This window comes from Acartia tonsa, chromosome 10 (genome assembly GCF_053477335.1).
Source record: "Acartia tonsa isolate MP-2025a chromosome 10, ASM5347733v1, whole genome shotgun sequence".
In the NCBI taxonomy this organism is placed as follows: Eukaryota; Metazoa; Arthropoda; class Copepoda; order Calanoida; family Acartiidae; genus Acartia; species Acartia tonsa.
Genome location: NC_137269.1, coordinates 20,691,887 through 20,717,614, shown reverse-complemented (window position 1 = coordinate 20,717,614; position 25,728 = coordinate 20,691,887). Strand labels below are relative to the sequence as shown.

Here is a 25,728-nt window from a genome sequence, read left to right as displayed (position 1 = left end):
CAATTTTCTCTCTCTATCTCTTTATCTCTCTCTCTCTCTCTCTCTCTCTCTCTCTCTCTCTCTCTCTCTCTCTCTCTCTTTCTCTCTCTCTCTATCTCTCTCTCTCTCTCTCTCTCTCTCTTTCTCTCTCTCTCTCTCTCTCTCTCTCTCTCTCTCACTCTCTCTCTCTCTCTCTCTCTCTCTCTCTCTCTCTCTCTCTCTCTCTCTCTCTCTCTCTCTCTCTATCGCTCTCTATATCTCTCTCTCTATCTCTGTCTCTCTTGATATATCTGTATAGTAAACCTGCTCACACCTCTACGGGAAGGTTCCTAAGTCCACAAACTTGTTAAAATTACTAACCAGAAGCACAAAGCGCAAATACATATTATATTGTTATATTACAACGATAATATATTTTAGAAACAATATTACTATGCCCTCATACATATATTCTTACCGTGCCACTATGGAAAATAAATATAACTAACAGAGTTTGAGATATGCTCTTGGAATAAGAATAATATAAAGTATATTAACGGAAATCCATTTAACCAATAATACATATATAGTCCCCTAATAAAGGTCTACCAAACATACTTTATGGTTTATAGTGTCTAAGAATGCAATTATAATAAAATGAAAAAGTCTTAGGATTTGTTTAAAATGAAAATAGCAAACCAGGCATTATTAGCATTTAGAAAAAATCTCTTGTACGTATTGCAGTTTTTAATGGATAAAATGTCAGGGCGGTAAAATTATTTTTGACCCCATCCTAAAATTGCAAATTTAAGTACACTTTGTGTTTATTCAATGCTTTGTATATATCTCTCATAGTTTCTGAGATACCAGGGGAGAAGGGGGAACAGGGGGGGGGGGGGCAATATAAGCATCTTCCATGAACAAACAAATATTTTTGGAAAAAATTAACATGCCACTAATTAGAGTTAAGAACATTATTTTAAAATTGTTATGTTTTTAAAATGCCTTAATATAACCACTGTCTTTACCTCATAAAGAAAACGAGAGAGAATCCTAAAGAGATGTCGGAGAAAATATATTTGCACCTCTTTCCGCCCTCTCACTCCTACCTCTCCGCCCTCTCACTATCACCTCTCTGTCGCCCTCTCACTCCCATCTTTGCACTCTCAAAATTCTTCTTTCCTTACCTCTCAGAGTATCTTTAAAGAGTGAGAGTAAAGTTGGTTTCTATAAATTTGCATTCACAGTTGATATGACTATCATTTCCACTGGGAAATTTTATGTGATTTAAGGCTTACAATGTTCTGAGGAGCCACTTGAGTATGCCGGGAAACCACCTGGACTGATGGAAACTTTAGTTCTGGAGTAACCAGTCTCCAGGAACATCCTGCCATAAAGGCATACTTCAATTTTTTTATTTTACATTAATGAAGAAATGACGCAATTTTTCCAATATTCTAAATTTCTTCTTGAAGTGATAAAGTGATTTTTTTTTGAGTAAAACCAACTTCTTATTAAAATCATCTAATTTTATTACATCATGGTTTGTTTATGTTTAATTATGTAAATGTGGTAAATTTGACATTAATCTAAATGCATAGACCTATAGATTCCTGTATATACAAATACAATACAAGGGTATTGTGGTGGTGGATTTATAGTAATATTATGGAAAAGCAATTTGTTATAGCGGCATGATGTTTGTCTGTTTGTATATAGTAAACGTTCCCTAGCAATAATCTACTTTTTGATTTTGTTGGTATTGTGATAATATTAGGATTTTTTCCACAGGTGATTTCCCTAACAAAATTTCAACCATCCAAAATGTTTTTTTTTGTTTAAAGAATTTTAAATTTTAGGGTTATTGGAAAACATATATAACATATCAAAATAAAAGGTGATGGAATTCTAAAGAATTTTAAAACATCGTTCGACTAATTATAAAATTTTTACAGTTCCTTTTATTTTTCTTTAATGATTGTGTGTGTATTGGTATAGTAGCTAGTGCAGTTGTGTGAAGGCAGACTATACCAGACTATTCTTTACTTAACATTAATCTTTTTACAATATTCAGTTGGAATAGGGATAGGGCACCTCAGAAAAAAAGACTATTTTTTTTTGGATCAGGTGCATTTTACGGTGAAATGTTCCGGGCAACGATTATCTCCAAAAATCTTGGAACTTGAAAGGCTGCTAACGGCCAAACTGTGGAATGTTTAGATTAGGCTAACACAAATTCTGATTGACAAAAGAAGACCTACAAATAGTTATTCAATAATGCACAGTCATCTCGCAGTGCACATAAATGCGCAAGAAATTTAAGCTTTCCCTGTGCTTTTATGAATCTTGGCCATAGGCCTAAAGTATTTATACAATTACATATACAATTGACATAAAACTTTCAAATTTTATTCAGAAGGAATGCCTCTAGTTTTGTCAGGGGCTTTAAATTAGAAAAAGGACATCCTAAGACAACAATTATTTGCTTTTAAATAAAACATAAATTTGACAAATGCCTTTCTCATGAATTTGTTAAATAGAATACGCATTTGTCTGAAAATTTTGTTCTTCTTTTTTTTTGCTCTCCATTCCTCAAATTTAAATTTATATATAATTTTTCATTTTATTCTGAAAAATGCTAGGTGATCCATTTGAATAAATTGGTTTGATAGAAATAAAATTGAAGTTTATTCATGAATTTATAAAAGTCAACTTTAAAATATAAAATCCACACCATTTACATAAAAAAACGTAGCTAAATAAACGCAATGCTATTTAAAATTTTTAAGTAAAAAAGGACCTAAAAATAAAGATTCTTAAATAACGGGTGAAGAAAGCAAAATATGTCTTTGTATAGTCAGAAATTCTTTATCAATCATTGGACATGCATAATTTTTTTTCTATCTCATAGGCTAGCTTGATAAATTTATAGAATATGACCATCCGGTTCTATATTTATTTCAACGAAATTATTGTAATATGAAATATGGTAGGTATTGAAACAAGTAAGACTAAATTAAGCATTAAAGAAATGAATATTTATAAATAGATCTTTGAGTAAAAGTCGTTAGAATTATCTGCATTAATAAATGTTGTACAAATAAACAAAAAATCATTATAAATAAATAATTATTCTATCAATATTACTTTAGAAATATTATTGTAAAATAATATGATATTGTGTTTTATACAGAATAATGTTCAAATATATCCTTATTATAAAATAACTTTGCTTTTTAATAAAATAATGCATTTTCGTTACAATTAGGTTTCATATATTTGAGGAATCAGCAGCCGCAGTAGTTAAGGCAAGATAAACATCAAATCATATTGCAGCTTAGAAAATCATTCATCATAAGGGAAGTAAAACACAAGACGGTTTAGCTTATTTTTTATATCATTATATTTCATGGATATACATTTGACATCGTGTTTAATGAAATATATAATTGTATCAGTCCAATTGCAGCTCCACTCCATAAAGTTTACACTCACAGAAAACATCAACCAAGCGTCCAATTTTAGATGTATTTAATATACTAATTTATTTTGTGCTCTTACTTTATTTATATCGTTTAAACATTAATTTTAACTATCGTTTATTTATTTTAAATTCACTAAATGTATTGACAACATGTTTAATGTTATTAATTTTGTTATGGTTTCTGCAAGGTTTCTTATATAGTGCGGCTGCCGTTACTTGTTTATTTTCATGCTGTAAATAATTAACAGTAGGTATCAAATGCTTTAGTAATATCAAGAAATTACAAAATTACTGTAACCTAATTTAGTAAATATGACAAGGACGGTGATATGCACGTTAGTGAAAACCTATTAAATGAAATAAACACTTTTCATTAAAACATAATTTTCAATTTTCAATCGAATCTTCTCTATAAAAATGTACGTCAGGAAGGATAGCACATTTATCAACGACCTTTTTTAACTATCGCTTTCAAAATATAGGAAGCATAGCAATTCTTTATTCATTATTTAAAGTTCATTACTGCCATTTTAACCTTCATATTGCTTTAATATTCGAAATATTTAATCCTTGAACAATTAAAACCGATGTTAAAATTGAATTACAAGGGCTTGTTTAAGTGGGAAGTATTAGGTATGTTATCAAGTCCTAAAATTTGTATTTAAGCAATTTTACAAGACATTGTTGAACAATTTCGTTATGACTAAATAAATATTCTGATTATTATTTTCTGACGCCCTACAAGTATTAATGTTCGTTTGTCCTACTGTCTGATTTTAGAGCTTTGAATTTATGGATATTGTCATACCTCTTTTGGTAGGCTTAGCATTATACGCATTGCTGCTGCTTCGATTTTATGGATTTTAAAAAGAATATTTCTGTATATTTAAATCATTAAGAAATATCTAAGATATTATTTAGTGGTAACTATGTAGTAATAAGAGTGGAAAGAAATGTTCTATTAATGGTATAGTATCTCTCAAAATATATTAGAGTCATCCAAAAAGACAGATTATATGATAAAATATTAGAAAAGCAAAGCAATATATTAGTTTTTGTTTATTAACAGAAAACTTTTTCGACATAAAAGTTGAGTAAGTTCGTACAGCAGAAACCCTAAATTTTCTAACCTTTGAAGGAGAATTCTATAACAAAGAGGTATATTAATATAACTTTTATAAGGGTGTAAGGTTTGGTGGTATTCTATCCAAATGGAATTTTACTCACAATCTGTACAAACTACAAAGCCCTTGTGGGGGACATATTTCCTAGATGAACCAAACCAACTATAGTAACTATATTTCAACACAATACATCCCTATTGAGTTGCCTATTGAATAGATACTCTCTCGATCAGTCCTTCCAACCCAGCTGTGAATGCAATGTTATGTTCAGTTTTCATCGTTTTCTTATCTTAACTAGATCTAATGATTGTTTCTTTCATAATCTGACATTTCTTATATCTTTTTTGGTATATTTATCCCCACCCCTGTTTTATAAGACATTACCTATTACTAATTGATGAATAAGGGCGCTCATCTGTTCATATAATAAGCTTTATATAATATTATCAACATAGATACAAGTATTTTGTCAATAAGAAAAATATTTCTTTATTATACAAATTATAAAACTGAACAGCAGATATGATTTAAATAAGTCTTTACATTAGTGTAACAAGGATGGCAACATGCATAAAAGCGAAGATGTAAAGTCAGATAAACGAACATTAACACTTGTATAGTGTCAGAATTTAATAAGCAGAATATCAATTTATAATTCTAAACGTTATTTTAGATGAACTTGATGCAAAATTGCTTATATACAGAATACTGTTTGAGGTCATTCTAAAAAAGACTGTTTTTAAAAATGTTCAAATCAGAGTACGTAGTTTCTGCTAACGATTACAGAGTTGCAGCTATTTCTAAATCGTAACTAACTGTTATATGAATCATCATAGAAGTTTTAAATCGACAAGACAATTTTAACAGGCCAAATTATTGATAAGACGGACGTACGGACAAACTTAAACAATAGAAGATATTTGCTTTTCTAAATTCTATAAAGAAAACATTTTTCTAATACAAGTTAGTTACATGCGCTTGTTGTTTCCTAAAAGGTTCAATCACATAGACTAGCCGACAATCACCAACAATTAAGAAGGTATTATTTAATTTAAAAGGATAACCTTAAACCCTCTGTGTTTGATAACTTTTTATGACTTTAAACACGTATCTAAACACAAATCTCAATTTCAGATCATTTCCAGTGAGAGAGAATGAGCTTTTATAATAACGATTTCTTATTTGGGGACTAGTGAATTTTAATTAGCTGGTTTATTGAGTTTTAACCATTCGTTTTAATCTAGAGATGGGTTAATTTGTGTAAATCAATATATTGGCCATTGGCTTATCCCTTTAGATCCCTGGATTATTTCAGTATTGTCTTTTTTATGTCTTATATATAATAATAGGTGATACGGATACGGAGTTTAAAAATAAAATATAATAAAAAGCATTTTAAAATCATCAAGAACAAAGAAAAAAGATGCGTTGATACAATAATCATGTAAATATTAATTTTGTAAAAGATTCATTATGCTCTTATTCTTGTAAGAAATAAGATATTTTCCCGTTTAATAATTAAATCAAATTCCCACTGGGGTTGGGTCATGTAACTAATGTGTTACGTATATAGTATTTCTAGGGATATATTCTTTAACATGGATATATGATTTACTTGAATATAATTTGTCTTCAATTTAGCTGTTAATATGTCTCTTGTATTTGTCTGTTCGTTCATCCAGGTCGCTAAGGAAAGGAGGGAATGGGGGGATGGGGGCTATCGATATTTTAGCCAGCTGCGTGAATCACTGTATGAGAGTACATGAAAATCTGGTGCAACATCCAAGTAATAATATATCCATTTCTTTAGCATTAATATGATATATTTATCAAAGAAGAAAGCAACTTACGAGTACGAGCCGTTTAAAATATAACTGGACACACCTTAAAAACATGCACAACTTACTTCTTTTGTATGTAAACCTTAATTTTTAGTAAGCTTTACTTTTTAAAGAATGTATAACATTGAAATTATTCAGTTGCATATTTTATTTTGTACAATCAGTATCTATTTATCTATAAATATACTTATTCGTCTAAATGTAGATATAAGTGTATGTATATTAAGGAATATAAGTTTCTAAATATAAAGATATGTTACTTGATTAGATATCAATTAAAAGAATTTCTGTTTTTGTCATTGCCTACTCCAACTTGTAGGTCCGAGGGGTGGGTTTAACCCTCCTACTCCCCCTTTGGGGGTTAGTATTACTTGTAAGTAGATGTACTCAACAATTTGTAATTCCTTGTTGGTTGGAAAGTGGGTATATACTCCTACCGAAGTATATTACATGGCTATGAGCAAATTTATTTTGAGTCAACTGATTACACATTTGATTACTTAATTTTGATTGAAAGTTCTATTCCTTAATGTATATAGAATATGTATATTCAGGTATAATCTAATATTAACATAATGTTAGTGCTAATCAATTATTGTTCCAGATACTACTACAACAGGACTATTCCATAAAAACTAAAACCAATAAAATCACACTAGATTATAGACATATGAAAGATGTTATTTTACTGTGATGTTCAGTGAATGAATATTATAAGGAATCTCAAAAGACTATTCTTTTCGGAGCCTTCTTTAACAGAAACAAAGTTGCCAAAAGTAAATATTTTCATTTCTTTAGGTTGAAATTCGTGGCTAACTAATATGGTATAGCCAACATCTAAATTGTATTTGAGGGGCAGACAAAAAGTCACGAAAAATCTGCTGAAATTACAAAAAAAATTCGAATTAATTGAGTTGTTGGTTACAACCTAATTAATCATAAGATCAGAAGTAATTTTAAAACATAAATTACTTTAAAATAAACTAGTGGATTCGCCCCAAGCCTCTAGGATCTTTTTGTTTTTGGGAGGGTTGGGGTGTCCCATCCCCAAAGAAAATAGCCTAAAACTACCACAGGACCAGTAGGTATATTCACTAAAGAGTATAATCTAATCGGTTCAGTGGTTACCGAGTTTTTAAGCTACAGACGGACGGACAGACATCATTCAACTTTGTGTTATAAAGGATAAACTATATTTTGAAAATAGCATTATTATGATTTGGTGCCATATATATGCTAAATCCAACCCTACTACTCTTGCTTCTATTAGTTGACTAGCTTTGGTTTATCATACATACTTCATTATTTATTTCAATTATCAAAACACAGAAAAAGGTCTCTGTTTAATGCAATTTATACTCTATTTGACGATTATAGTTTTGTTTTATGTAAAGTAAAATAAAAGATTATTTATGTATGTATATGAAAAGTGTATGGATTAGGATAATTGGAGAATCAACTACATAAAATAATATTATATTGCTTTGAATATTCCAGTGTTTTAAGAAGATTTTTATTTCTATAGCTATTTCATTTGTGAATTTTTAACATAACATTTCCATAAACTACCAATTGTACAAAATAAAGGATGAAATCGCTTTGCGTATATTCTATTATATAAGGCAGAAATATGGGTTTTAGTTCTTCACTACCCAGTAAACCAATTAAATCTATTTGCAAAGATCCAAGGTTAAGGTTGGATTAAGACTTTTTTTCTGTCTGCTATCTCGATCCCACCTATAAAACAGAGCCTCTAGATTCTAGTGGAACAGTTGATATTGTACAAATCAAAATGCTTACTTTTAATAAATATCTAAAAAAAGGTCTACAAATATCGTTCCTCATTTTTAGTCAATAATGAAAGACAAATGCTCACATTTTACGAAACATTTTCGACAAACAGATAATCATTGTGATACTTTTTGATTTATGTAAATAAGAACAAAAAAGTAGAATGCTGAAAGCACCGCTACAATTTGTATTCGGAGGGTGGTGGTACCCTACCACAAACCTTCCAAGGACCTAACGGAAGCTATATTGTAAAGGAGAATATAGCTTCAGCAGTTAGCGAGATCCCTCAGTACAGACAGACACATAGGAATACATCCTGTTACTTTTAAATAATGATAAATTTTCATAGTTAAAATTTGTGCACACAGAAAGTTAGAATGAAAAACATTATTTTAACATGAATAATTCTTTAAACGCCCAGCCATTTAGAAAAGCAAATATTAAAGCAAACGGGGGGAATACCTATAAAAATTCAAGAGAGGGAGAAAAAATAGCAAGAAAGAAACCAAGGATAACAACACACATGAAAGCAACGCTCAACAAATCAGACAGAGGTACAAGCAAACGATAATAACTAAGTTTAAAATTATATTATTAGCAAAAATCCATTTCTTGAAAAGTGTCTGATTTTACAAATCTCAATTTCAAAATATAAAGAAGGAAATTTTGTCACCTTAAACAACAATGCTGAACGTTATTGTAAATTGAAGGACGAACGTACTCTGAATGTATTAAAGCTTCGTTTAGGAAAAGAAAGAAAGAAAGAAAAGGAAAGATTAATATAAATTGATTATAGTTAGGACAAGAGATATTTTACTATGTAGATAGATAGAAAAAATGATAAATTAAGATAGATAGATTAAGATGGATAGGGAATAAAAAAAGGAAAGGGAAAGAAACCGATGATTAAAAAAGAAAGACATTTTGATGTATTAGGATCTGTATGTGTCTAGTTTGGTTTTGGGCAGTTTTTATGATTTTAGGTAAGATTCTTGGGAAGTATGGCTATTTTATCTTATTTTTAAAAATATATTCCTTTTTTTTGGGGGGGGGGGGCAGTACTAGTTGGGCTAGGGGATTATCTCCTAGTAGATAAAAAGTGGAGAGTAAACAATAGTTTATACATATCTAAAAAGTACCATAAAGAAAAAAGAAAATTATATAATTAGATTTATTTCTTAAGACATATTGTATTTGTGTGTGTGTGTGAGTTTGAGATTGTATGGGGGATTCTGGGACAAGTGTTCTAAAAAAAATTAAAATGATATGTAAATTAGCAATATTCTTTATTCTAAAAATTGGTTCCTTTCTTGTTGACCATCTCGATCTGAACCGATTAGGGAAGCTTCACATAGGTCCTGGTTTATTTAAGCCTATTATATTCTTAAATTTAAGTCGTAGGATTGTTTTAGACTATTTTTCGTCCAATCCGTAGGAAATTAAGCCCATAGATGCTAGAGAAGCAGATGTCAGTCCTATTTTATAGTGCATTTTTTTACATGTCAGTTATATCTTATGAATGACTGAATTGGTTAAGTCGATTTAGGAAAGTTTTAAATTTGGGCTGGATTTTAGCCATATTTCCAAACAAAATTAAAGCTATGAGCAGATTCATTGTAGTTATAGCTCTGATACTCTATAGCTAAGGTATATCAGTAAGGCAGTGTGATCAAGTGTCTGACAGTCAGTGACTTGAAGATAGTTCATAATAATACACTGCCATGTGTCTGTAAATGAATGCGTGGTTATGTATGTATGAAAATCATTGCCTATTGTATATTATTAAGAAGCTAATTAATGAATATGTATTAATATTATTATTTTTATTATCATTATATTGTGTTTTATACATTTACTAATTTTATATACATTTATCCATAACATACGTACTATATTTTTTCTTCATACTTTTACAGTTTTATTATCTACTATCTTAAAAGGTTTGGAAATATATTCTAATATATTTTTTTCTGGAATACAAGTTTAAATGTTTATTTAATTAATTACATGATAGTAAATTGAATTATAGAATAATTTCGAAACAAATTTCAAAAAGTAAACTTAAATTAAAAATGTAAATTTTCTATTTTTGTTATTATCAAAAGTTATTCAGTAGAAAAAAGATAAAATTCGTCATTTACCTTTCAATTTTCTAATTTCAAAAGAAAAAGTTGCATATCTATCTTTTGTTTCTTAAGATCTCTAAAGAGGAAAAAGTTTTGCTTTCGTAAAATTTTTTCAGTTATAAAAAAAATTAAACAGCCTAAAACCATCCCAAACTTTGAAGGGAGGGCTGTGGGGGATTTAAGTAGATCCTCCAATTTAAACTTCAGTTTTAAAGGGGAAAAATTTATTGGAGATATTTTCCCTGCAAAATAGATAGAAACCTTTAAAAGCTTCACAGTATAAGAAAACTATATCGTTTCAATGGGTACATGCATAGTAGATCTTTTCATGAAAATACTCTTTTTCGAATTTTAGTCTTCTGCTAACCTAAAAAGTTACTTTAGGAGCCTAGAAATACATGTACAAAATTTCAGCTCTCTATCTCTACTGGCGACCTAGCGCCAGGCATGTAAAATATCAACAGATAACGGTAGCACGGCGGTTTTAACAATATCTCAGCAATGTGCAGGTTTTAAGCTCTTCTGCATATTTCAATTTAAACACACAAGGGCAAAGATATATTATCCCAAAAATCTTTTGTCAAAGTCTACTCTACACCTAGCGCCAGTCAGTTTTCTAAAATCATGCATTTTATACCTGTGAAAATAGAAATCACCAGCGCTAGGTGTAGAGTAGACTTTGACAAAAGATTTTTGGGATATTATCTCTTTGGCCTTATGTGTTTAAATTGAAATATGCAGAACACCTAAATTCATCTTACAAGCAATTCTCTAGGCATTTTATTTTTTTTTATGAAATAACGGGATTTCAAAACTGCCCTTTGAAAAGGCCTAAAAAATATCTTTTTTTGTCACTTTTTTCACTGCTTATAGTTACAACTTATTAAGATATTATGCTCAGTTAAAAAAAATCGGCGCCCCCAGCACCAAAACCGGCAAAAACTGGCAGTGAAACTTCTGTGCCCCTACTTGCCCCCCTCTTCGGCCAACAGTAGTTATCTCAAGAAGTAAAAGAGATATCAACACAGAGAAAGAAAGCTTTTTAAATAAAACTGAACTAAGTAACCATTACACATTTAATTTTGTGACTTTCCTTCTAGGCGCTTGTGGAGCAAAAGACCCACCAAAACACTAATAATATGAGTTCTGAGCTTATTTTTAAAGATATCAACCTGATTTTTTTTGAAATCTTTTGTTACCATAATTGAACTCAGTAACATTTACAGATTTCATTTTGGGACTTTCTTTCTAGGGGCTTGTTTGGCAAAAGACCCCCAAAAACTAAAATTGTGAGTTCTGGACTTATTTTTAAAGATATCAACCTAATTTTTTTTGAGAAAACTTTTTTCACATAATCAAACTCAGCAACCTATACAGATTTCATTTTGGGACTTTCCTTCCAGGTGCTAGTGGAGCAAAAGACCCCCCAAAACACAAAAAATATGAGTTCTGAGCTTATTTTTAAAGATATCAACCTGATATTTTTAAAGAAAATTTTTAAATAAAAATAAACTCAGTAATGATTACACATTTCATTTTGGGTCTTTCCTTTAAGGGGCTTGTGGAGCAAAAGACCCCCAAAACACAAAAAATATAAGTTCTGAGCTGATATTTAAAGATATCAAACTTATTTTTTTTAAACAAAACTTTTTTAACATGACCAAATTCAGCAGGGGCATCCAAGCTTTTTTTTAGGGGGGGTAAAATTTGCTTGTGGAGGGGGTGGGGTAATTACCCCCCCTGAAACCTGTTGGCCGGGGCAAATTTTGTTTACCTTCCCAAAATTTACCCACAAATTTTTACAGAAAATTTTTAAAATAAAACTGAACTCAGTAATGATTACACATTTCATTTTGGGACTTTCCTTTAAGGGGCTTGTGGGCTTGTGGAGCAAAAGACCCCCAAAAAAACAAATAATATGAGTTCTGAGCAGATATTTAAAGATATCAACCTGATTTTTTAAAAGGAAGCTTTTTTAACATAACCGAACTCAGCAGGGGCGTCCAAGCTTTTTTTTGGGGGGGGAGCACCCCCAAATTCGTTTGGGGGGGGGGGGGTAATTCCCACTTTACCCCCCCTCTTGGACGTCTATGAAACTCAGTAATGTTTACAGATTTCATTTTAGTACTTTCCTTCTAGGGGCTAGTTGGGCAAAAGACCTTCAAAACTAAAAATATGAGTTCTGAGCTTATTTTTAAAGATATCAACCTGATTTTTTTTTGAAAACTTTGTTAACATAACCAAACTCAGTAACATTTACAGATTTCATTTTGGGACTTTCCTTCTAGAGGCTTGTTTGGCAAAAGACCCCCAAAAACTAAAAATATGAGTTCTGGACTTATTTTTAAAGATATCAACCATTTAGGAGGGAGTATTTTAGGAGGGGTACACAATTTTGAATACCCCACCAAAATAAAAAATACCAAATATTTAATAATATTTAAATTACCCCCCCCCAAAAAAAATTTTGTTTACCAACAGATTTCAGGGGGGGTAATTACTCCCCCCCCTCCAAGCAAATTTAACCCCCCTAAAAAAAAGCTTGGACGCCCCTGCGGAGTTTGGTTATGTTAAAAAAGTTTTCTTTAAAAAAATCAGGTTGATATCTTTAAAAATAAGCTCAGAACTCATATTATTAGTGTTTTGGTGGATCTTTTGCTCCACAAGCCTCTAGAAGGAAAGTCCCAAAATTAAATGTGTAATGAGTTCTGAGCTGATATTTAAAGATACCAAACTGATTTTTTTAAAGAAAACTTTTTTAACATAACCAAACTCCGCAGGTGCGTCCAAGCTTTTTTTTTTTTGGGGGGGGGGGGGTAAAATTTACTTGGAAGGGGGGGGGAGTAATTACCCCCCTGAAATCTGTTGGTAAACAAAATTTGCCCCCAGGGTAAATTTTTTTTTTTTTTTGGGGGGGGGGGATAATTTAAATTTTATTAAATATTTGGTATTTTTTTTGTTAGAGATTTTTTATTTTGGGGGGGTATTCAAAATTGTTTACCCCTCCTAAAATACCCCCTCTTAAATGGTTGATATCTTTAAAAATAAGTCCAGAACTCATATTTTTAGTTTTTGGGGGTCTTTTGCCAAACAAGCCTCTAGAAGGAAAGTCCAAAAATGAAATCTGTAAATGTTACTGAGTTTGGTTATGTTAACAAAGTTTTTCAAAAAAAATCAGGTTGATATCTTTAAAAATAAGCTCAGAACTCATATTTTTAGTTTTGGGGGTCTTTTGCCCAACTAGCCTCTAGAAGGAAAGGACTTAAATGAAATCTGTAAACATTACTGAGTTTCATAGACGTCCAAGAGGGGGAGTAAAGTGGGGATTACCCCCCCCCCAAACGAATTTCGGGGTGCCCCCCCCCCCCAAAAAAAAGCTTGGACGCCCCTGCTGAGTTCAGTTATGTTAAAAAAGCTTCCTTTAAAAAAATCAGGTTGATATCTTTAAATATCAGCTCAGAACTCATATTTTTTGTGTTTTGGGGGGTCTTTTGCTCCACAAGCCCCTTAAATTTACTGAGTTCAGTTTATTTTAAAAATTTTCTTTAAAAATTTGGGGGTAAATTTTGGGAAGGTAAACAAAATTTGCCCCGGCCAACAGGTTTCAGAGGGGGTAATTACCCAACCCCCCAAGCAAATTTTACCCCCCCCCTAAAAAAAAGCTTGGACGCCCCTGCTGAATTTGGTTATGTTAAAAAAGTTTTCTTAAAAATAATCAGTTTGATATCTTTAAATATCAGCTCAGAACTTATATTTTTTGTGTTTTGGGGGGTCTTTTGCTCCACAAGCCCCTCAAAGGAAAGTCCCAAAATGAAATGTGTAATCATTACTGAGTTCAGTTTTATTTGAAAAATTTTTTAAAAAAAATCAGGTTGATATCTTTAAAAATAAGCTCAGAACTCATATTTTTTGTGTTTTGGGGGGTCTTCTGCTCCACTAGCATCTGTAAGGAAAGTCCTAAAATGAAATCTGTATAGGTTGCTGAGTTTGGTTATGTGAAAAAAGTTTTCTCAAAAAAAATTAGGTTGATATCTTTAAAAATAAGTCCAGAACTCACAATTTTAGTTTTTGGGGGTCTTTTGCCAAACAAGCCCCTAGAAAGAAAGTCCCAAAAATGAAATCTGTAAATGTGACTGAGTTCAATTATGGTAACAAAAGATTTCAAAAAAAATCAGGTTGATATCTTTAAAAATAAGCTCAGAACTCATATTATTAGTGTTTTGGTGGGTCTTTTGCTCCACAAGCGCCTAGAAGGAAAGTCTCAAAATTAAATGTGTAATAGTTACTTAGTTCAGTTTTATTTAAAAAGCTTTCTTTCTCTGTGTTGATATCTCTTTTACTTCTTGAGATAACTACTGTTGGCCGAAGAGGGGGGCAAGTAGGGGCACAGAAGTTTAACTGCCAGTTTTTGCCGGTTTTGGTGCTGGAGGCGCCGATTTTTTTAACTGAGCATAATATCTTAATAAGTTGTAACTATAAGCAGTGAAAAAAGTGACAAAAAAAGATATTTTTTAGGCCTTTTCAAAGGGCAGTTTTGAAATCCCGTTATTTCATAAAAAAAATTAAAATGCCTAGAGAATGGCTTGGAAGATGAATTTAAGTGTTCTGCATATTTCAATTGAAACACATAAGGCCAAAGATATAATATCCCAAAAATCGTTTGTCAAAGTCTACTCTACACCTAGCGCTGGCGATTTCTATTTTCACAGGTATAAAATGCATGATTTTAGAAAACTGACTGGCGCTAGGTGAAGAGTAGACTTTGACAAACGATTTTTGGGATAATATATCTTTGTCCTTATGTGTTTATATTGAAATGTGCAGAAGAGCTTAAAACCTGCACATTGCTGAGATATTGTTAAAACCGCCGTGCTACCGTTATCTGTTGATATTTTACATGCCTGGCGCTAGGTAGAGAGCTGAAATATTGTACATGTATTTCTAGGCTCCTAAAGTAACTTTTTAGGTTAGCAGAAGACTAAAATTCGAAAAAGTGTATTTTCATGAAAAGATCTAATGCATAGAGACAGATCCACAAACATCCTGTTACTTTTATATAAGGATTTCTGGCTGAAACCTTTTGTCAAGAAAAACCAGAGATTCTATGTAAGTTCCATCCTTTTAATTAAAATATTGTAGAGAATAAGCACCCACACAATCATCCATTTGCATCAATGGTTGATGTGTGGTAGTATTGTTAGTGTTATGTGCCAAAAGCTATAATTTCCGCGAATAAACCACAACCACAATTGATAGAAATAAAAACCTAGGTAAATTATTCCAGATTTTTCCTAAATATGATAACTTTTTTTTACAAAAATATTATGATTTAAAGATATATACTAAAGCTTATAAGTTAAAAAAAAATGTAAAATATAGCTTATCTACTTTTCCTTTTATCCCATGAACCTTAATAACTTAAATTAAATGTGGCGTAATTTATTATTTCAATGAGAAGTCACATTTCAAAGCAAGATTTAATTTTATTGAAAAAGCAATAAAATTTAGGGATGACAAACCTTACATATGATGACTCTGGTTTAGTATTGCTAGAAGTTTTGCCCCTAGACTTTAGATTTAGGGTCCATGATAATAATGTTCATCTATAATTAAAAATATAATTTGAAGCTTTGTAGGATTTTGAACTAAATTCTTAAGATATTCGTCAAAATAATGTTCTTTTCTTTATACATTTTTCTTATATATAAACAACAGAAATTCAAACATTATGTCAAATAAGTTAAGTCTTTGTCCGTAAAAAGCTTTGTACTATTGGCCTTATTATACCTGTTCTTGATATAAAGTGAATCCCATAATATATTTAAAGATTTAATTTCTTTTTAAATGTTCAGTTATGTTAAAAGAATCAAGCTAAACCTAACTGGTTAACGAATTTGGTAATAAAAGTCATTGTGAAGTATTTTTGCTCATATAAAAAGTTTGATACTGGTTTTGCTTTGTTTAAAATTCGTAATTAAAATTGAAGTATTTGTAGGGTTTCATTTGCGGATACTTTTCATTCAAACAACACGTTATAACAAATAATTATTCATATCATAAAATACGAGTTTTGTTTAACTTGATTTTAGGATTAAAAGGATTAATGCCAAAATAACTAAATCATTTGACTGGTTGTTATTGAATCAATATGGAACTCCCTTTAAAACAGGTAAGCTGTTTACAAGATTTTTGCGAACATACAGCCATTCTTTAGATAGTATTTAGAATTATTAAAAGCGCAGCTACTCTTCAACTAGAATATACAAATTTTATTCCACTTATAATATATTTCCTAAAATTAATTTGTCTTGCGCCTTTTTATGAACCTAATATGTAAATAAAATAACATTTGAGATGTTATGATTTTGTGCATAAAAACATATTCTCTGCAGGGATTGGAAAAAGTATTCAAAAAATTGTAAACATACAATATATATGAGAATTTTTTGTGTGGATATAAGGGTATAAGTTCTGATTGATTGTTACAATCAAAATAAATTAAGGGGAATGTTTTATCTGAAATTAAACGTTATTGCCTTTAACTTTATTTACTTTAAACAGCAGTGCACCCTACTGATGATTGAGCCCACACTTTAACTTTAGTTACAAATCTTAAATTTAAATGATGATTTTTTAGGGGGGGGGGGAAGATGATTTCTTCTGGCTCCAATTCTTCTAAGTGGAAAAACCCGGGAAACTTTTATCTGTCTGTTTCTGCTGGTTGTTGTTTTGGAATAAATTTTCCTCAGCACTGATTCCACCTTATTAATGATAAAAGCATTAGAATTATGCTCACGTACACAAGGTAATGTACTGGATGTATTTTATTATAAAACTTTTATAAAAACTCTGCTACCAAATTAAAGTGAATAAGTAGAAGTTGTAAAACATGGTTGTCGAGTCTTGTGAATACTAATAATGCAAATTAAGAATTATGGGTCTTAAGTTGCGACTGTTTAATATTTTAGCTTTAGAAAAGGACATGTTTGTATGTCTGTTTGTGTGTTTTATGTGAAAGATCTTAGTTCCAGGGGAGGTTTTAAACTAGTTTTGGGAAGGGTATATGCATCCTTCAAGAAGATATCATACCTACCCCCTTCACTCCAAAAAATATATTTAAAAACCCCCCTTCATAATTCTCTTATTATAAATGCTCTATAGGCATCATAGCCAATTTAATCAAATAGAAATTTTTAAAAAAATCAAATTGAATGAGCATTACTTATAACTTGTAAAAAATTTGACACCCCTTGTATAAAAACACCCATTAGCCTTTCCATTAAACCAAAACATGATGCTCCGCAGGCTTTAAACAATTTTAAGCTATCAGAATTCATTAATAATTCAAATATCAAGATTGAGGGAGATGCTTTGGGGTAAAGACAAGGGAGGGGATGTTTCAATCTTGTGGGTAAGCTGGAGGGATTTTCTCTGTAAAGAAAATAATTTATCTAATGGTGGTTGGAAGAAAATCTGCATCAGATTATAAAATTGTTTAGGTGTTATACAAATTATTTAAAAAATGAAAAGATTTTTTTTTATGTTTACATGAGTATTAAAAAAAGAATTGTTTAAACTTTGATAAAGAAATAAACATCATGCTACCTGTCCATAATTAAAAGTATTATCAAGAAGTTTATGCAAAGTTAAATACTTTAATTAATATGTTATTAGTGTATTTTATGAGAAAAACACAAGTTTTACGATTATATAAGTTTAAAAGTTTATTAAGATGACATATGGGGGAATGTTAAGTATAGTTTGAAAGAAAAGTATGTAACCTACCTAAAGAACTTGAAGAACTGAAAATATTTTAACCTAATTAGATGAATTCCAACAAAGTATACAACTATATGGCCATGTCTAACTTTATCTTTACAAAGTTTACATTTGTCAAATTTTCCTCAAGAAATGTTTCTTCATCTATTAAACATTTAGATGTTTTGGAACAAGGAAGATATAATGCATAAATGTAACAGATCTTAAACTAGAATCATGCTCTCCATAAGATAAATATATAAATGGAGTCTTTTTAAATACAAATGTGTTATTATAGATAAGAAAAAAATATTCCCCAACCCCAGAACTTACACATTATTTTCATGTAAAATAATGTGTAAGAATATGCTATTTTATGTGGTAAGTTGTACCGTTGTAACTATTTTTAGTACCAGGACAAAAAGATATACAATTAAGTATATATTTCTCAGACAAATTTAACCGTTTTCTAATTCAAATTTTGGTGTGTTTTAGTTTGAATGAATTGTAAAGTTGGACAGAAAGGGGCCTGGATGAATTTCATTAGCATTTCACGTATCAAGTTTTATAAAAGTTTTCTGGAATAACTCTTTTCTGTCTGCAGTGAAAGTCTGATTATCTATCTATTAAGCCAACTAGTTATACTAATGCTTTCCAAAACAATTATTTGATTAAACCTATACATTTATCTTTTTACTTTCTTGGACAATTAGGGAATGACTTTTAGTTTTTGGTATAATCAAATTTAGACAATATGTTAAAGTCTTGTTTCTGAATTAAAGGTAAACATTCATATTAGTATTTATTGTTTTCAAATAAAAATAAATCAATTGAATAGCTGTGGTTGTTTTGACATTTTTTTTGTAAATTCCAAAAAGACAAACTTTTAAGTCTGGACCAAAGTTAATTAAATCTAAGTTTGTATGGAGGTGTTTGTCCTTGTTTACAGTACATATAGAGAATAATACCTGATTGTTAAATGAAGAGGGAATAATATTGTGCATCTTGGCTTGAAATTAAGATTAAAGAGTATGTGAATAGAATCCAGGCCATGGGAATGCAACAACAGGGCTGGCAGATCAATCAATCTAAACAAATGCAAATTAGTTTAAATTTCATCAGCTTACTAATTCATCAACATTAGTACAAATTAATCAAATTAAATTTGCTTCTATACCTTTAGTTATTATACAGTAAGGTCAGAATATAGTATAAGTTAATTTTTTTAAGAATAAAAAAAATTTATGAAAAATTTCTTCATTTACTTTTATTTTTATTTATTATTTAAGAAAACACCAACAATTTTATTTTCAACTTTTCAGGGAAAAAAATTGTAAAGGTATCTAATTGATAATTTATAGAATTAAGCATTTATTACAAATCGTATCAGTCAACCCTTACTGATCTAGATTTGCATTCATAATCTTCAATGTCTGTCATCAGTATATCATTATGCAAGCAACAACTTTCAGTACTGGAAAACCTATTTATTTTAAAGCTTTATTTTTAAGGGTTTAGCTTATTTTAAAATTTGGCTGGCAACACTTATTCATCTAGTTTATGCAGCCTAGAGCTTGAGTCAATGAGATATCTTGGTTGCATAAAATTTTAGTTGTATTGTTGTTTTAGTTTACTGCTAAGTTGCACTCTTAGGCCAAAAGTAATTTTAAGTTTTGCAATGAAATCGGATGAACTCTTTGTTTTTAGAATATTGTTTTAGTGGCATCAAAGCTCAAAGATTTCTGAATTGGCTAAAATTTAGAACCAAAATAAGTATAAGTATTGTCTTCCTATTTATGGTCTATGATAAACACAATCAGCAAGGTCTTTTATAACTTTTTTATTGCTATTACAATGCAAAGCTATCCCCCCATAAAATAAACCTCTTAACCCACCACCTACCCCCACCAACACCAATTTTTCATTGCTTTGCATCTTCGTTAAACTTTTAAAAATCAGGTACATTTCTGAATTAAAAATCTAAAGGGGTGTAATTTTTTCACATTTCCTGAAGCATTTTACTTTCCCCTCCCAGGTAAATTTTATTATTTCTCTCATTATATACTATCAGATACCCAAGGTAGAATGTGATAAATCAGAACAATAACCTATCTCCATTGAACTGTCTGGGCATTCTTTACTAATCTTAATCGTTGTCTAATATTATGAAATGAAAAGTTAACTGAATATAAATTTTTAATAAATACAACAAACCTTAGATTTATAAAAGCATAAAAGCTTTTCTCGTATTCATTCGAATCCGGTGGATAGGAACCGGTTCTCATGAATACGAAAAAACTATGTCTAGCATCGTATTATATCCAGTTTTCTACGAATATAGAAATGTACAATCATAAGATTAAAACTAGTTTTTTTAGCCAGTGCCTTCGGCACCACGGGGCTAAAAAAATTTTTTTTACGCCCCCCAAAATTTTTACCCCGGGGGTAAAATTTGATTGGGAGGGGTAATTACCCCCCCTAAAGTCTGTTGGGGGGGGTAAATACTCCCCCCAAATCTGTTGGGGGGGGTAATTACCCCCCCCAAACTAATTTACTCCGGGGGTAAAATTTTTGGGGGGGGTAATTTAATTATGGAAAAAAAGCACCTACCTAATCTATTAAGTTAATAAGTACTATCCTATAACATAAAGTAGTAAGTAAGGTTTATTTGACTTTAGCTTCAGATTTCATTACTTTTAATACTGAGTTCTCCTTTTTAGGAAAGCTTCACATAGATCCCATGATGGTTCCACACTATTATAGGTCAATCCTTTGAGTGGTTTTAGGCTATTTTTCTCCTCCCTTTTTACCCTTTAGAAAACACGAGTTCTTAGATGCTTAGGGCGCCACTACTATTCAAATATATAGTAGTATCTCATTCTTTAGAACATAAAAATACAATAATTAACTCACTAACCAATGAACCAATATGATTATACTTTAAAGTGAAGCGTCTTATAGGTCCTGGTAAGTTTTATAACTAGTTTACTCCCTCCCCCCCCAAAAAAAAATTTTCAGTAAAATTTTTTTTTAAGAACATTCAATTTGGGGGGGTAAATACCCCCCCAAAAAAAATTTTTTTAAAGAACATTTATTTTTGGGGGGGTAATTACCCCCCCCAAAATCGTTGGGGGTGCCTACAGCACCCCCAAGGTAGGGGTAATTTTTTTTTGGGGGGGGTATTGTTCACAAAATTTTGGGGGTGCACCCCCAAAATCGTTTGGGGGTGCCAAATGGCCCATTACCCCCCCCCCCCTTGGACGCCTATGATAAGTGATGAATACTCTATAATATTTGTATTATGTAGTATCTATGAAGACACATATACCTAGTCTGTTGTATAAATCAGCTGTAGTATGATGTAACTCCATAGGGTGGAATCAGGGTTACAGGGAGTATTAATAAAGTATAAGATTTTTTCTCTGGATCAGCTTGAGAAAAGTCTTAAAACAATAAAATATAATGCATAATTTTCCATGGAAAAAAAGAGATGTATCAAAGTAAGAAGGTGGAAAGAGACAGTGACCTGCTAAATATTACCAACTTAATTTAAAACATATTCTTAACATTTTGTATTAGAAATAGATGTTATTAAATTTGTTTTTCATCTACTTACAAATACCTGGAACCCTGGAGGGATGGAAGGAGATGCATTAATGCATCTGCCACAATTTATATATATTTATACCTGGGACACAGAATCATTTTCTGACATATTATTTGATCAAGAGTTTATTTTTTCTAAAATGTTGTATAACAGTGGAAATTTAATGTCAAAATTAAACACAGAATATGTTTGTATTTTATTCTCAAATCTATAATTAGAAAGACTATTTCTTACCTTTAAACCTATGAAACTTAGGAGGACTATTCACATATGACAAAGAAAATATTTCAAGTAAATGCTTGAATGTAAAAATCTTGGCTTAAATGATATATTTTAAAAGTGATGGCAATGGACGATTATAGTGATGCTATGCATCCTAATGGCCGTGGTGAAAGGTAGAAAGAGAAATAAAGAGAATCACACTTAAACTGAAGAATAAAAAAGATACATATCTAAATTAGAAAAGGTAAAATATTGTTGGGAGAGAAAAATTGGATGAAAAATAGATAAAAGGTTCAGATAGAAAGACAGAATATGGATATACAAGTAGAAAATGTTAAAAGACGGTCAGATGTAAGAAAGTATAGAAAGACAGACAGAGAAAAAATAAAAAGACATTCATATTGGATTTCAGAAGATAAAAATATAAATTCAGAAGAAAAGGATCAAAAGTGCTTATAGGAATTTTAAAAAGTATAAAACTTAAAAGCTAAGAAGTTGAAGAATTTAGTTTCATTCTAAAACCTGTGTTAGAAATGCACCAAAAGGTTGTATTTCTTTGTTAATCCCAAGTTTAAAGATTATTTAACTGTATCTGTGCTTATATTATGCATAAAACAAGGTTAAACTCTTTTTAACATTTTAATATGCAGAGAGTGTTTTACTATTCTTAGCTTCTTCCCCCTTTTTTTAAAGCCATTAGTATTTCTAAAAAGGTGGAATTCATTGAAATACAAAAGATGCAATTTAGAGCTTAGCATCACTCGCTTTACCTTTTCTCCTGATATTAATATACAAACATAAAGTTTGAGTACTTTAATTTTGTTCCAGGGGCGTCCAAGCTTTTTTTTTGGGGGGGGTAAACAATTTTAGGGGGGGGGGTAATTTGTGTTTGGGGGGGGTAAAATGGCGCGCGAAGCGCGCCGAAATTTTTTTTCCCCCCCCACAAAATTTTTACCCCGGGGGTAAAATTTGATTGGGGGGGGGTAATTACCCCCCTAAAGTCTGTTGGGGGGGGTAAATACTCCCCCCAAATCTGTTGTGGGGGGTAATTACTCCCCCCAAACTAATTTACCCCGGGGGTAAAATTTTTGGGGGGGGTAATTTAATTATGTAAAAAAAGCACCTACCTAATCTATTAAGTTAATAAGTACTATCCTATAACATAAAGTAGTAAGTAAGGTTTATTTGACTATAGCTTCAGATTTCATTACTTTTAATACTGAGTTCTCCTTTTTAGGAAAGCTTCACATAGATCCCATGATGGTTCCACACTATTATAGGTCAATCCTTTGAGTGGTTTTAGGCTATTTTTCTCCTCCCTTTTTACCCTTTAGAAAACACGAGTTCTTAGATGCTAAGGGCGCCACTACTATTCAAATATATAGTAGTATCTCATTCTTTAGAACTTAAAAATACAATAATTAACTCACTAACCAATGAACCAATATGATTATACTTTAAAGTGAAGCGTCTTATAGGTCCTGGTAAGTTTTATAACTAGTTTTGAGACACCCTGACATCCTCCCAAAAGAAATCCCCTATAGAAATTCTTTTTCATTATTTAATGAAATATTTAATTTAGTTAGGTATCTATTTTATGGAATCTTCAGTGCTTTACAATTACATCATAGATCCCCGGGATGGTTTTAGCCCTTATAAAGGCCCAAGCAAATAAAACATGATCAAACTATTAAATTTTTTGTTATCATGGTTAAGAACTGTTTTAACTGGTTGGACTATATTGGGGTATAGTCCCTTTTGTGGCAACGCTCTTTAAGGGGCGTTTCTTCGTTTTTTTCACACAAGCTTCTCTCCTATTTCTAGCCCCTGCAGGGGGCCAATTGCTTAACCATGTGGGGCAATCACCTAAACCAATATAACCTATCCTAAAATAAACTATCAAAAGCCATTTTAAAAATACGACGAATTGCCCCTTAAGGGGCGTTGCCACGATGCAAATTATGTAAAAGATAATAAAAAGAGAGAGAAACTAAAGAAAATTGGGATTTTAACAACAATTAACCAAAACAAAAATATATTCCAATAGAAATTGAAACATTAGGATATACTTTTCATTAACTATTAGGAGACCAAACGAGGAACATAAAATATATTACACCTCAAGGCTCGAGTCACACTATGACTTTTTTTAGGGGGGGGGGGGGGCGGGGATTACTACCTCCCCCCCCCCCAAAAAAAACTTTCAGTAAATTTTTTTTTTTAAGAACATTCAATTTGGGGGGGGTAATTACCCCCCCCAAAATTTTTTTTTTAAAGAACATTTATTTTGGGGGGGGGTAATTACCCCCCCCCCCAAAATGGTTTGGGGGGGTAAATACCCCCCCCAAAATCGTTGGGGGTGCCTACGGCACCTCCAAGGTAGGGGTAATTTTTTTTGGGGGGGGTATTGTTCAAAAAATTTTGGGGGTGCCAAATGGCCCATTACCCCCCCCCCCCTTGGACGCCTATGTTTTGTTCTATATTACTTGTTAGAATATTTATAAGTTAAAATTTTAATTACTTTTATATATGAACTATATATTATTTTTTTGGTTTGCAATTGGTGTAATCTTTCTTGTTGTATAGCAATTTTAAAACTGTGAAAAAGAATTTTACAGTTCGATGCACAGGTTTTTACTTTTATTATGTAATGATGGTATTCAAAGGCTACACATTTAATAATTTAAATCTTTTTAATTCTTGTTATGTTTGTGTAAAATGGTGACCCGAATGACATTTTAATGTGAATATTACCTTAACTTAAGTTCGTTAGACATCCTTTTACTAATAAGATTATAAAAACTTCTCACAAAAATTTCACGCTGTCTCTCTACCCTTTGATCGTAAAACTATTCTTGATTTTTTTTATATTGATTTTAACCCACTTTATGATCTTTGCTTTATAAAAATGTTGTTATCCTTGTTTTTTTATTGTTGAACCGTGCATATGCAAGATAAATTAATAATCTTTTAGCAACTAAAAAAGTAAATTCTACATTTTTACCATATACCAATCAATGAATTCCTGATATTAAACTGAATATAAATATTATTGATTTTGAGGACCTTGTTATTATTTGGTGAAGACTGGGGAAAATGTGTCTAAAATCAAATTTATATTTTTTGAATATTTATTATTGAATTTATATTGACAGTAATCTACAAAATAGGATTCAAAGGTGAGGAGGAGATATAGAAATAATATTTTAGAATAAAATGGGGGATATATTATGAATTATTTATCATTTCCATAATCAAAATCTTTCAATATTTGAATGATTTTCTAAATCTCTAATATTATGTAATCCCTAACATTTTTGGTAGCGCAAACTAATGTATAGCAACGGTCCGTCCGTCCGTCCAAGAAAGTTAACAAAATAGATTTGTTTAGAGGCTTTGAAAGGCATTTTTACCTTTCAGCCACACTGATCCTTGAATGCTTTTATCTGCTTTTACATTTCATATTGTTTTACTTTTTCTTGGCTTCTATACATTAAACTATTGGAAATGCTTGGTAATAGAATGTCCACAAAATGCCTTCAGGTTTAATCAACAAACTAAGAAATTCAAAACTTTTCCACTTATATTTTTGATTTATATGAGTTATTGGAGGCGTAAGACGGTTTACATTAATTTGCAGTCCATTTTTATATCCATTAAGATCCTTGTATAATTTAAAACTAGATTTAAAATCTAATAAAATTTAATTATTTTCAGATTTAGAAGAAGTTAAAATGATAAAATGCAGAAAGAATTTGAAGAAAAATAATGATTAACCAAACTTCAGGCAATTTATAATCCATGAAAAATAAATATT

General features: G+C 30.9%; 2 protein-coding genes across 3 annotated transcripts in view; one reads left to right on the top strand and one right to left on the bottom strand.

Moving 5' to 3' along the window:
- LOC145329619 (uncharacterized) overlaps positions 1–25,728 on the bottom strand; it is a 330,978-nt gene that overhangs the window by 153,368 nt on the left and 151,882 nt on the right. The window lies entirely within an intron of this gene.
- Positions 25,627–25,728, top strand: part of LOC145330717 (uncharacterized) — a 90,922-nt gene continuing 90,820 nt past the window's right edge. Inside the window, exon 1 of the mRNA XM_080175383.1 lies at positions 25,627–25,698. The gene's annotated coding sequence lies outside the window, so the exon portion shown is untranslated. The remainder of the gene's footprint in view (positions 25,699–25,728) is intronic.